The sequence below is a fragment of the Camelus ferus genome, chromosome 5 (assembly GCF_009834535.1).
Source record: "Camelus ferus isolate YT-003-E chromosome 5, BCGSAC_Cfer_1.0, whole genome shotgun sequence".
NCBI classification, from domain to species: domain Eukaryota; kingdom Metazoa; phylum Chordata; class Mammalia; order Artiodactyla; family Camelidae; genus Camelus; species Camelus ferus.
Window position 1 is genome coordinate 97,311,688 of NC_045700.1, and position 14,643 is coordinate 97,326,330.

Here is a 14,643-nt window from a genome sequence, read left to right on the forward strand (position 1 = left end):
TGCTGAGATACTGACTACCCACATATTAGATTGGCTAAAAGCAAACAAACAAACAAGCAACACTGACAGTACCAAGTGCTGACGGAGACAGGGTGAGCGGCCATCCAGGTTCCCAGGCGTTTCTGGGCTCTAGCACTGAAGGTCCCCTGTCCTAGGAAACCCCTAGGTCCTGGCAAAGCAGATGTGTCAGTCACCGAGGGTGAGGATGCAGACCCAGGACCCTTATACACTGTAAATGCTGTGAATGCAAAATGGTACAGCCACTCTGGGCAACAATTTGGCAGCTTCTTTGAAAGTCAACCGTACACCTTACATGTGAGCCAGCATTCCCCCTCCTGGGTTTTTATCCACGGGAAGTGAAAACTTACCTTCACACAAGTACCTGCACATCACTGTCTACAGCTTGTCTATTCATAATCGCCTCAAACTGGAAGCACCCTGGATGTCCTTCATCGGGGTGAACGCATAAACTGTGGTCCTTCCCCACCTAGAAACAGCGCCGAGCAATACAAACACCACCCTGGACACCTTGCTGTCTTGCTGCTTGTCGGGGTCCCCTGCTCCTTGACATCAGCGTCCATGTTCACGGCAGGGCCTCCCTGAGTGTCTTCAGTACTCAGGGAGCTGGTCCAGGATGGTGTGCCACCCCCACCCCTAGACTGAGTACTTCTGAACACCTTGGGAAAAGAGACCAGGAGAGAGGCAGAGAGACACACACACACACAGACAGACAGAGATGGAGTAGGAGACACGGCTGGACCTGAAGATAAAAGAGGACCTTCCGTGGTCCAGAAAGGGATCAGAATCCCCGAGCAGGGGCTGGATGACAGTCTTGGGACAGCAGCGCCCGGCTTAGATCCCAGCCTGTGCAAGGTGGGGACAGGGTAGGGGGACAGACAAGGCCGGAACCCCAACCATACAGGTGTGAGCTGCTGGGGCTCCTTCTCCGGGGCTCTGCTCCCTGGGCAGGGCCGGGCACCCCAGTGGGCACTCCCCACTGCGCTCTGCAGGGGAAGCTGAGGGGCAGGGCCTAGGGAGAGGCAGTGGGAGCCAGGAGGTGGAGGGGGTGCCCTGAGGGGCCTGGGTCAGTGTCGACCGGACAGGGGACCCCAGGACCCGACCCGGGTGCCCCGGCAGGAGGTCGGGTGGCTGCTACCCCAGCGCCCCCTGCAGGTACAGCTGGAACCTGAGGCACCATCTCCAGCCCTGCAGAAACTGGTCGCAAGTCTCCTCTGGCCCATCAGCCCCCGGGCCCAGCCACTCTGCATCGTGGAGGGCTGCCACCCCAGGGCTTCACGCTGGGAAACTGGCTTGGAGAAGCTGGCCCAGGAACAGCCTGCAGAAGAGAGCCTGGAGCACCCTCCGGGACCCCCAGGAGCCCAGAAGAGCAGCCACGCTGGTTATCACCCACGAAGGCCGCTGGGGCACAACGTGGGCCAAGGCATCAGTGGAGATCCTGTGACTGTGGCTGGGACCTCCGCCCTGGACACTGGGAGACACGGTGGCTGAGGGAGTCCTGGAAGGTGCTGGAAGCACCAGGGTTAGGAGAGCTGAGGGTGAGGCTTAGGGAGCGGGAGGCTGCTGCCCTCTGCATCCCCAGGTCGGGGATTCTGCCACTAAGGGAAATAGAAATCCTGCGGGGCTCCCAAGAGCCTGTCCTTAAATTTTCAGGGATTTTGTGAGCTGGGTGTTAAACACAGTCATTACGAAAAACTTAATCCTAAATACTTAGAATGAGTTAAAGGACACGGGTAATGAATACTCAAAACGCATCCCTGCCTGGTTATTTTGCTACATTTTCCTCTTCTTCCCGGGCCCTCAAGTGCGTTGACACAAGGAGCCCTGTGCGGTGCTGTCCTCCCCACTGGGGGTGTCACACTGCCTGCCAGGGGATCTTACACCTCAGAAGTGGGCAAACCTGCAGGTCAGAGTCCTGGATGGCTGCTGACCCAACAGGCGAGCCCCTCCTGGAGGGCTGGGGGTTCAGCCGCCCAGCAGCAGGGGCACCCATCGTGCCTGGGTGTGGGAGCTTTCAGCAGACGCGGGGGCCGTGAGCTGCTTTGACTACTGGGCACCAGACTCAGGTCAGTCCGCTCAGGCTACCGTGACAGAGCACCAGCCAGGCGGCTTAGAGGGCAGACGCGCACGTCTCACGTCTGGAAGCTGGGAATCCGAGGTCAAGGCCCGGCCGGCAGGGCTGTTTGCTGGGAGAGCCCTCTTGGCTCATAGGTGCCTACCTTTTGGCCATTCCTCACATGACAACAGAGAAGGGGAATCTCTTGGCATATGGGACCTCGTCTAACCTTAGTGCCCCCCAAGGGTCATCTCCAAATACCATCGCATTGGGGTTCAACACATGAATTAGGGGAACACAATTCAGGCCATAATATTTCAGAGGTCTATGCTAGAAAGACAAATGTCAGGGCCCGGGAGCAAAGGCAGACAGCGGGCTGGGCAGGTATCAAGGGGAAGCGGGGAGAGGCAGGTGAGCCTCCTGCAGAGAGGGCGCTGAGCCCGGGGCAAGTGCCGCCGCAGGAACAGGGATAACGCTGTGGGACAGGAACTCTTCTTCCCGCCTTCACAGGGGCCAGGCAGGGCTGCCCATCCAGGCAGCAAGGCTCAGAGGGGAGGAACGGTTCAGGCAGCTGGAGTGGTGGGGGTTGGCCCTCACCTGGCCCTGGCTTGGAGGACACAGCTGGCCGCAGGTCCAGGCTGGGGCGGGTCTGCAGCCCAGGGTGGAGCTGCCCCAGCGCAGGGGCAAGCGGGTTGGGGACAGAGAGCGGGGGTTCTGGACAGGCTAGGTGGGAAGAAATGTCCCATTGGGGACCTGGTGAGTCTTCCTGAACTTCTCAGAAGGCTGGGATACCACCCGGCCCCTGTCCATGAGAGGCCCTGCTTGTCAGGGAGGGGGCCCCGGAGGGCAGATGCTCAGTGCTAACCCCCTCAGTGGGGGGGCTTCTCTGCCAGCAGATCTCAGGTTCCCCTTGGCATCTCCAGGCCAGGGTCCTCAGTGAGGCACATGTGTTTTCTGTCCCTGCGACCCTTTCCTGGCCTGTCCCTAAAGATTCCAATCGCAGGGCGACCCAGGTGCTGAGGTTAGAATTCTGCTGGGCCCTGGTCTGAGCCCAGGGCTTAGGGTGTGGCCTCTGCTCCAGGCGCACCCTCTTCCAGTCACATTGGGGTCGAAGGGAGAAGCATGTTCCGTCCAGGGGAGGGCAGGCGGCAGGCGAGGGTGCGGAGGCTGTGCTGGGTGGACGGTGAGGGTTAGGGGGCAGCCTGGCCTCTCTCCTTGGGCTGAACCAGCCCCTTTGGCCTCTTCCAAAGACACAGGCAGCAATGGGAGGCGGTGCAGATGGCTGAGCCGCCCCCAGGGGCCCCCATCACACAGGGGCAACCCTGGCCTCAGACCCCCCGCTTCTAGGCCGAGGGAGCGGCCAAGAAGGGCAGGGGTGTCCCAGGCATGCACGCCTGGTGGGTGAAGATAGGCCGCCAGAGGAGCAGGTGGAGCGCCTAGTTATGGGATGGGACGCCGCACGGCCACTGGCCACTGAAGGGTTGCCCTGGAAACACAGTACAGAGTGTTGAGTGAGAACCAGGGTTCAGAGCTACACACTCGTTCTGTCTAAATGTGTATATTAATTTAATCAGAGCGGAAATAGGCCAAAATACCCACAGACCTTATCTCTACACAGCAATATGGATGTAAAATTTTTCTTTTAATACAGGCTTTTCTAATTTTTCAAGTAGACTTTAGTGACCAGGATTTACCGTTATGGCCAGAAAAATATGTTGTCTTTGGCTGTTTGCCTTGACTTTGAAATCTCAGAACAATGTGGAGTATTTCAAAATAGCATATTGGTGCATAAAGAAGCCTCAGGAAGAGGGAAAACGGAAGAAAAAGAACTCCTGTCGGGAAAAATGAGCACCTCAAGAGGAGGACAAGGGCCCCTGGCTGTCCATCCTTGGCGCCGGTCCCTGTTTCCTGGAGTGGCTGAGGACCCTGGCCTGCTCTCTGGTCCACATGGGCTGCAGGTTGGGGGCCACTGGCCACCCCCAGGGATGTGAGGCCTGCACCCCCAACTCAGTCTCGGTGCCCCTCACGCCTCCCTGTCACATCCTGCAGCCGACAGCCTTCGCACACCGTGGGGGCCATGGCTTCATGAGCTTGGGGCGCAGGACAAGCAGGCGTCCCCACCCCGGCCCCACCCTGCTGGGCCCAGGCTGGCAGGTCCACACCTGAGGTTAATCGTTTATCCCAGACGAGGAAGAAGGGTCTACAGTTTATGGCCTCTGCCAGAGGGGTGTGGGGCCAGCAGCTGGGCCAAGGCCAGGGCTGGAGGCACGCATGGAGGGTCCCCAGCTCCAGGGGCAGTGTGGGCAGACGGGAGGGTGGGGGCCTCCCCTCGGCCCAGGCCCTGCATCCTGGGTTCTGCCCTCGGAGCTGAGTTGTGAGGAGGAGGTCGGGGCCCTCCCTCCCCGCCACTGAATCCTCCCAACTGTGGAGACTCTAGGGAGGGATGAGGCCTGCTTCCCCCAGCAGTGACCTGAACTGCAGGGCACCTTCCCCCCCGGGGGGCTGCCTCGATTCTGTGGGCTCCCTCCCCTCCGCCCACCTCTGACCTCTCCCAGGGCAGGTGAGGGTGTGGCCGGTGGCCCCCGCCCACCTCCGGGACCCCTCCCCACCCTGGCTGGACCCTGTGAGGTAGACAGAGTGGAGAGCTGCCCTCCGGGATGCCCCTGAGGACCCCAGCCCCTTCTCTCCCCGGAACTTGGACTTGGCCCGGCCTTGCAGCCCAGGGTGCTGAGGAGACAGGGCTGCCATGGCGGCTCTGGCCGCTCAGGGCTGTGTCCTGTGCCCACTGCCACCTGCTGCCTGACCTCAGGCCCCAGCTCTGAGACTGGGGGCCCAGTGCGGGCCTTCCCTGCCCCACTCAGGAGGCCTAGTCCCTACTCCCTACTACATCCAGGCCTCAGCCGGCTTCCTTAGTGTGCTGTGCAACCCTGGGGGATGTCTGCCTCTCCCAGGGGTCAGCTAGTCCATGCCAGGTGTTCACCGTCCTCCTCCCACACCCAGGGAGATGGCCTAGGGTGGGCCTCTGTGAACATTCAGCCAGGGAGGGTGGGGCTCAGTATATCAGCCTAGGCCTCCCTGGGTGCATGGGCCACGGAGATGGCTGCTGGGACAGGCCTGAGCTGGGCTCCTCTCTGCCCAGCATAGGGCCCCAGATCTGGCACGTTGGGGGCACACCTGCTGGGGCACACTGGGGTATTTACTGGGTGTATGGCTGACGGGCTCTCCCTAGCATCCTTCACAAACCCCGTGAGCACTCACCCAGGCAGGCCCACCTGCAGGCCCGCGGGATTCTGGGGCCCAGGGTGACCAAGGCGCAAGCAGCCCTGATGTCCATGGGTGTCCCCTGGGGCCTGGGCCACCTTCTCTGGCCTCACATAGCAATCTTCACCTTCCAAGACTGAATTACTTTTTGGAGATGTTCAAACCCTGTTGGGTGAAGCCTGGTTACCTCCAGGTGCCTCTGCCTCCCGTCCCGCCTCCAGACACAACAGCACTGTCTCTTCGGGCACAGACTGGATTGCCTTAGGCTCCAGACCAAAAGCCCACTGGACGAAGCCCAAACTCCTTGGCCCTGCTCTGGCTGGGACCCTGGCGGTGGGGCTCCCTGGGCACAAGCTTTCCCCAGGAATGTGCCCCAGAAGCAGAGATTTCAAAGTGCCCCTTCCCATGAGCCGGCAGCTCAGCTTCCAGGTACCGAGGCTAAGAAAATGATCAGAGACACACAATTAGCTCAACAGTGAAAAAAACGCATGCTTCAAACCCCAGTGTCAGAGATAATTGAGTGATACGCGCATAAAGAGGAATGAGGTGCAGAGACACCAAACTGCTGCTTGTAAAAGTTGGGGCGGGAGCTGTGACACACGGGGGAGAAACAGTTAGAAACGGCTCATGCCGCCCCTGCCCCCCGCCCCACCACCAGCCCCTCTTCCCTCTCTTTCTCCTGTGGTTGCAGAGAAATGCACTGAACCATCTACAACTGTTGCCTGTGAGCCAGCTATGACTCTTTTGTGCAAATGTTTAATATTTTTTATTTATTTTCCAGAATTTATCAAATGAACGCATATTTGTCTTCTGTCTAGGTCACCCTGGGGGGGCAGCAGGTCAGGTTCCAAAGTGCCCCCCAGCAGCTCTCCTTGCCTCCCCTCCGCCGCCCCAGGCTGAGAGGAACCAAGGCAAGCATGTTGCGACGGCTCCTGAACTTGGAGTCATGACTCCCAGCACGTGTTTCCTGAGGCTGCAAATCACTGCAAACTGAATGGCTCAAGACATCACCCCTTGTCTGACAGCCTGGAGGGCAGAAGTCCAAAATGGGTCTCAGGGGTGAAAAATGGTGTCGACAGGGGAGAATCCACTCCCCTTTCCAGGGTCTAGAAGCTGCCAGCATCCTTTGGCTGATAGCCCCTCCTCCACCTACGAAGCCAGCAACACAGCATCTCTCCAACCCAGCCTCTCTCGGAGCCTTTTAGCCCACCTTGACAATCAGGGTGGTCTCCCCAACTCAAGATTACCAGCATAATCACATCTGCAAAATCCCTGCGGCCCGCGAGAGTTAGCGTACCCCAGGGACTGGGACCAGAACATCTTGGGGCTGGTTATTTCGCCAGCACACCAGGCGCTGGAAGAAGGCCAAGATGGGCAGGAAACACCAGCCTGAGGGGAAAAGGCACCCCCCAACCCCGGTGCCTGGGAAACCACTAATGGAGCAACCGGGGGAGGCTCTGGAAGATGGCTGTTGTCTCAGGGGAGGCAGGAGAGCGTGGTGTCTGCCGAAGGGAAGTGTGTCTCTTGCTGGAGAACCTGGACTCGGAAAATGGGACTGGAGATAGCACAGGGAATAGACTCATGAGCTGCAGGCTGAGCTGGGAGACCCCTCCCTCCTGGTTGCAGAACCCAGGGGAACAACGAGAGGGGGGTGCAAGACAGACCCACCAGCCCCGCCACCTGCCAGGGGGCGTTCCAGGGGGAGATGGGGGGCACCACCCACAGACAGACAAACAGAACACGCAGAAACACAGACACTCAGACCACACACACACCCCGGAAAATTTCCCCCAATCTGAAGAGAAATGTAGGTTTTCAGGTAAGAAGGGGGAATAAAATCTTGACCCAACACAGAGTAGTAAAATTTCAGAACTCTAAAGATGAAGACAAATCTTTAAAATGGAGAGGGGTGCTCTGGGTTGGATGGTGTCCCCCCAAAATATACTGAAGTCCTAACCTCCAGTGTCTGTGAATGTGACTTTATCTGGAAATGGAGTCTTTGCAAACCTGGTCAAGATGGGGTCACACGGGCCTCATAAGTCCAGCGACTAGTCCTTCTAAGGAGACCGGGTGAGGCCAGATGATGAGATGGTAGTGACCGTGCTGCAGCTACAAGGCACCAGGGCGAGGACAGAGCCTGGGACACATCCTCCCCCAGAGTCCCCGCCTCCGAGGGGCACAGCCCCCCAACTCCTTATTCTGGGACTTCTGGCCTCCAGAACTGAGAGAGAACAGGTGTCTGCTGTTCTGAGCCATCTAGAGTGCAGTCCTTTGTTATGGCAGCCCCAGGACATGAATGAAGGAGTGAAGGAAGGGACGGAGCAGGGAAGGAAGGTTATCAGGAAAAGGGGACAAGAATCAGGTGGCCATGTACACCAAGTATAAAGACAGTGGAGTGATGCTTGGAATTCTGGTCCAAGCCACAATCTGTCAAGCACAAGAGTGGAATTAAAGGCATTTTCAAACACAAGGACTCAGGGAGTTTGCCCCCACAAGCCTGCTCTGAAGGGGACTGGACGGGGCGGACTGTGATGTCTGCACACCTGCCAGTGGCACGGGGTAACAGCAGCCCCAGCTGAAAATGGCTCATCAGCCACGTCTCCCTCAGCCAGCCCCTCTAGAGTGACAAAGAAGGGATCTTAAAACCAGAGGGAAGCCCACAAGAACAAAGGAGACTGGAGAGGAGACAAGAACAGATGAGAGATTTTATGTTTCCCACCGGATTCTAACCGGAAGGTGAGGATGCTACCTGCCTCAGCACCACGGCTGTCAGCCCTGCCGCTACGCCATGTGACAAACAGCCCTGCAACCACAGTGGCCTGCGGCAGCCAAGGTTTCCTTCTCTGCAGGCACTGTATCCCCCCAGGTCCCCTGCGGCTCTGCTCACACAGGGTCCCCATCCTGGCCTGGTCCCCAGAGCCAGGCAGGTCAGGCAGTCTCTCTGGGATGGGGCTGACCTGTCCCAGAGGGGAAAGCAAGGGAGGCAGACATACAGCCGACCTTCAAGCCTCTGCTTGGACTCTGCTTGAGTATCATTGGCTGAGGCAAGTCAGGTGGCCTGACCAGCTGCCCAGGGACAGAGATGTGAATATTGTGGAGACAGAAGAACACCACTGCACTCAGAGAGTGTCATCACCTGGTCCCTGCCCGAGGGTGCAGGTCGTGGGAGGGGTCTGACCTCCTGCCCTTCCCCACCTCCCACAGCCCACCCCCCCGACTCTGGGACAAAACTAGCTTAGACCCCCTTTTCCAGAGAAACTGAGTCTGAGAGTTTCCAGCCACGGTATCTTGGGGGACAGTGAGGCCTGGGGGAGGGGGTGAAGAATGTGCTACCTCCTGGCCTGGGGGTCCTGGCCCCTTTTCCTGCACTCTGCTCTGGGATGCCTAGACCCTTCCCCAACCCAGGCAGGAGACCTGAAGACCCTTCTCAGGAGAAGTCAAACTGCCCAGGAAAAGGACCTCCTTTTAGGGACCCCAAGAAAGAGGCCAGCCAGTTACCAGGCTCTGCTTAGACCCCATAAGGAGCTGCTGGACCTTCTTGTCCACATGGAAGGACAGCCAAGGAATGGACCAAACGACACAGAATTGCCCGAAGAACAGGGTCAGAGCAGGAAGCACGGGGATGCCAGCCATCCAATCACAATCCCCAGAGAGACAAGATACTGTGTCCACAGGGTACAACCCACCCAGACCTCAGAAAACACCACAGAGCTACAGTCATCAAAACAGCATGGCACTGGCACAGAAATAGACACATGGATCAATGTAACAGGACAGAGAGCCCAGAAATAACCCCACACATCTACAGCCAATTAATCTTCGACAAAGGAGCAAGAACATACAACGGAGAAAAGACAGTCTCTTCAGCAAGTGGTGTTGGGATAATTGGACAGCTGCATGTAAATCAGCGACGTTAGAACACTCCCTCTCATCTTACACACAAATAAACTCAAAATGGCTTAAAGACTTAAACATAAGACAAGACACTATAAAGCTTCTAGAGGAAAACATAGGCAAAACATTTTCTGACATAAATATTAGCAATGTGTTCCTAGGGCACTCTACCTAGGCAACAGAAATAAAAGCAAAAATAAACAAATGGGACCTAATTAAATTTAAGCTTTTGCAAAGCAAAGGAAACCATAAGCAAAGCAAAAAGACAACCTACAGAATGGGAGAAAATATTTGCAAAAGCTGAAACTGACAAAGGCTTGATCTCCAGAATATATAAGCAGCTCATACGACTTAATAAGAAAAAAACAAACAACCCAATCCAAAAATGCGCAGAAGACCTAAACAAGCAATTCTCCAAGAAAGACATACAAATGGCCAATAGGCACATGAAAAAATGTTCAATATCACTAATTATCAGAGAAATGAAAATCAAAACTACAATGAGGTATCACCTCATACCAGTCAGAACAGCCATGATTCAAAAGTCCACAAATGACAAATGCTGGAGAGGCTGTGGAGAAAGGGGAACCCTCCTTCACTGCTGGTGGGAATGCAGTTTGGTGCAGCCACTGTGGAAAACAGTATGGAGATTCCACAAAGAACTAAAAATAGACTTACCATATGATCCAGCAATCCCACGTGGGCATATATCCCAGAGGGAACCTTAATTCAAAAAGACACATGCACCCCAATGTTCATAGCAGAACTATTTACAACAGCCAAGACATGGAGCCAACCTAAATGTCCATCAACAGATGGCTGCATAAAGAAGGTGTGGTATATTTATACAATGGAATACTACTCAGCCATAAAAAAGAATAAAATACTACCATTTGCAACAACATAGATGGACCTGGAGATTATCATACTAAGTGAAGTAAATCAGACAGAGAAAGACAAATATCATATTTGGAATCTTTAAAAAATGATACAAATAAATTTATTTACAAAACAGAAACAGATTCACAGACATAGAAAACCAGCTTATGGTTACCAAAGATGAAAGGGTGTGGGGAAGAGGGATAAATTAGGAGTTTGGGGTTAGCAGATACACACTGCTATATATAAAATAGATAAACAACAAGGTCCTACTGTAGAGCACAGGAAACTACATTCAATATCTTGTAATAACCTATAAATAAAAAAGAATATGAAAAATAATACATATGTATAAGTGAACCACTACACTGTTCATCAGAAACTGACACAACATTGCAAATCAACTGAACTTCAACTATAACAAAAAAGATACTGTGTGCATGAAAGGGAGACCATGGTACTGTTAAGGCAACAATCAAAGAATAGGAACGAGGCATCAGAATCCCATGGAAAGGCCAGAAGACAGAATGATGGGGCTCCTTACCCAGGGTGGACCAGAGCAGAGGGCCAGGAGGACAGAGGGGAGGCCTCAAGGATGGACAGTGACGGACGCATTTGGAAAAGCAACTGACAAGCATCTGCAGGGCCATAACGTGTCTGTAAGATGTTAGTCCTGACACGCAAGCAGCCGGAGAGGACGCTGCTACTCCCTCCATGGGGAAGGGTGCTCTGAGGGGTCAGCTGCATGCTGTCTACATAGCTGCGGCCAAGGGAAACCCCGAAGGCTGACGGCCCACATCAGACGTCATCGCGTTGGGAGGGTGGGAGGACACGGGCCTCTGCACGGCCAATAGGAGGAACAGGCAGGGACCCCATCCACGTCCACATCAGAGGTAGACAAAGCCACTCACTTTCTGAATTTGGTGTCACTGGGTTATGGGCCCACCTGCTTCCCAAATTGTGACCCACACAATGGGCCTGAGCTGGTGTCTGTGGAAAGCCAGGGTCCCCCTCTTGATCACTTCCCACAGGGGCTTATGAGCCCACCTTCACCCATGCTGTCTGGTGGCACTGACAGGCTCTGCAGTCCACCCAGAGCCAGGCAGGTGACCAGGGCAAACAACCAGGCCCCTTTGTATCTCCAGCCACAGCTGGCTTAGAGAGGAAGGTGAGACAGAAGCTGCTGGCCCCAGGGCATTCCCAGGAGCTCCTTGGGAAGACTGGCTTCTTTCCACTGGGAAAGACTGAATTTGTGGGGTGTAGACAGGGAGCTGTGGGAGCGTCGTCTGCAGACACTCAGGAACAGCCTGCCTGAGAGTGAAGCCATCACGTAGACGTGCAAGAAGACCCACAGATGGCAACAGACTCCTGGACCCAGCCATGCCTAAGACAAGTAGCTGTCTCATGGGACATTTTAGTCACACAAATCAACAACTCTCCTCATGCCCAAGCCAGTCTGGGCTGGAGTCAGCACTCAGAAGGCTCGTCACTGACCAGGCACCAGTGGGGTCAAGAGCAGGACAGACGGAGCGTTCAGACGAGAGACAAGAGTGGAAAGCAGGGACCCGCAGAGGCAGAAAACAGGGCCAACAGCAACTGGAGGGGCGTCAGCTCACGCTTGGGGAGCTGGGGGCTGGGACTGGGCAGATCAGGTCAGCCTCCCCCTGTCCTCGAGGGGCAGATCTTCACTGATTCCAGCCTGGCCCAGGCTCTCTGAGGTCTGGGTGCCACTGATGGGCTTGACCTCCCCTTTTGGTAAATGCTCGGATCATTCCCATTTCCTCCCGGCCCTGTATTGTGTCCGGACACCCGGCTGTGAGCTGATCCAAAATGCCCGGGGAGAGGTCCACCTGTTCCAGGCACAGAGCCCAAGTCGTGCCACACCCACCCATACTCCCGGGAGACAGGCAGCAGAGAATGTGATCCCATTTTGTGCAGGAGGAAGGTGAGACTGTGTGCACAGGCAGCAGGAGCGAGCGACCCAGTCTCCTGTACGCGGGCATGGGTTCTCCCCCGGCCAGAGGGACGCTACAGGGGCCTATGGTCACAATCTTGCCATGCCTCGGCCTGCAGGGACCCCTTGGGCAAGTTCCTTTCCCATCCTGAGCTTCCATATTTCCAACTACAAAGTACAGGGAACCCCAAGCCTGAGTGCTCTGAAGAGATGTCAGAGGTTTTATGGCTACCGGGGGAAAAGGGGCAGGAAGGGATAGATTTGGGAGTTCCAGATTTGCAAATATTAACTACTATATATAAAAATAGATTAAAAAAACACAAATTCCTTCTGTAGAGCACAGGCAACTGTATTCAATACCTTGTAATAACCTTTAATGAAAAAGAATATAAATGTGGGCATTTTGATAGTGTTGATTCTTCCATTCCAAGAGCACAAGAAATCTTTCCATTTCTTTGTGTCATTTCAGTTTTCAGAGTATAGGTAACCTCCTTGGTTAAGTTTATTTCTAGGTATTTTGCTGTTTTTGATGTAATGGAAATGTTTCTGCCAGTTATAAAATTCTAGTTTTTGAAGTGAAAATAAAAAGTGAATAAAGGGCCGCAAATGGCAAAATATCCTTCTTTTTTGTGGGTGAGCTGTGTTCCATTCCATACATACACACACACACACACACACACACACACATGCTGCATCTCCATTATCTATTCAACTATTCACGTGCACGTAGGATGCTTTTCTATCTTGGCAATTATAAATAATGTTGCCGTTAATAGCAGGGTGTATGTATCTTTTTGAGTTAATTCTTATTTTGTGGTTGGCTTTATTCCTTTGATAACTATATAACATTAAAAGCTAAAGCTATAAAAGTTCTTAGAAACAATGAACAGTACATATATGTAAATTAAAAAATATATGTGCATTAAACAAAAGATCTATCAAGCCATGAAAGACAAAGAAGAAATTAAAAGACTAATGAAAGAAGCTGGTCTGAAAAGGCTACAAACTGTACGGTCTGAACCAAATGACATTCTGGAAAAGGCACAGCCACAGAAACAGTAAAAAGACCGTGGTTTCCAGGGGTTTGGGGGGAGGGAGGGGGGATGAGTAGATGGAGCACAGGGGCTTTTTAGGGCAATGAAGTTATTCTGTGTGATGCTATCGTGGTGGCTACATGTCATTATGCAGTTGTCAAAACCCACAGAATGTACATCAAGAGTGAACCCTAATGTAAACTGTATGGACTTGGTTGATAATAATGTGCCCATGTTGGTTCATCGATTGTACCAAACATGCCACGCTGATGAGGGATGTTGAGGGTCGGAGAGTATGTATGTGTGGGTGGGGAAGGCTATGTGTGAACTCTCTGTAGTTTCTGCTCAGTTCTGTTGTGAACCTGAAACTGCTCTACAAGAATAGAATAAAGTATATTTCTGTTTAAAAAAAAGAATATAAAAATGAATACGTATATATATATGTATGACTGGAACATTGTGCTGTACACCAGAAACTGACACATTGTAACTGACTATACCTCAGTTGGAAAAAAAAAAAAAAAGAAATGCCAGAGGCAGACTCTGTCCTGCTCCAGACTCTGCATTAAAGAGTACATTAAATTGCACACTCACATTTTAGAGCTTTTCTGAAAAATCAGCTAACAATTACTGAGCAATTGCAATTTGACAGGCGATTGTATATATGGATTAACTGATTCAGTCCATAAAACTGTTGTCTCCTCCATTCTACAGACAAGGAAGCCAAGGCAGAGAGAAGTTCAGGGGATTTCCTAGCTCCATGACAGGTTTTGGTACCACTATGTTGGCCTCACAAATGATTTGGGAAATGTTCCCTTCTTTTCTATTCTCTGTACAGGTTTGTGTAGGGTTGGTGGTATTTCTTCAGCCGTTTAGAGGAATTCCTCAATGAAACCATCTGAACCTAGAATTTTCTTTGTGGGAAGATTTTAAATTATGAATTAAGTCCAGATTTTCTACTGCATATAGTAAACTGTGCTTCATTTAAATTTCAAATTACTGTCATAAAGCTGTTCACACCATCCTCTTATTATCTCTTAACGTTTGTAGTGTCTGTGGTGATGCCCTCTTTTTCATTCCTGATATTGCAATTTGTGTTTTCTTTTTTCTTATACTTTATTTCCAGGAGTTGATCAATTACATTTATCTCTTCAAAGAACCAACTTGTGGCTTGGTTGATTTTCTCTGATTTTTGCTTTGTTTCATTAACTTCTTTCATTTTTATTTCCATTCACCTTTGGGTTTAATTTGTTGTTCTTTTTCTAGCTTCTTGAGGTGGAGCTTAGAGCACTAATTTTCAACCTTTCATCTAAAGCTATAGATTTTCCTTGAAGTACTGCTTTACCTGCACCCCCACCATTTGATATGTCATATTTTCACTATTGTTCACTTAAAAATATTTTATGACTTCCCTTTTGATGTACTGTTTAACCCACTGATTATTCAGAAGTGTGATGTTTAATTTCCAAACACTTGGAGGCTTTCTGGTAGTTTTCCTGTTATTGAGGTTTAACTTAATTCAGAGAGGACACACTTGTATGATTTCA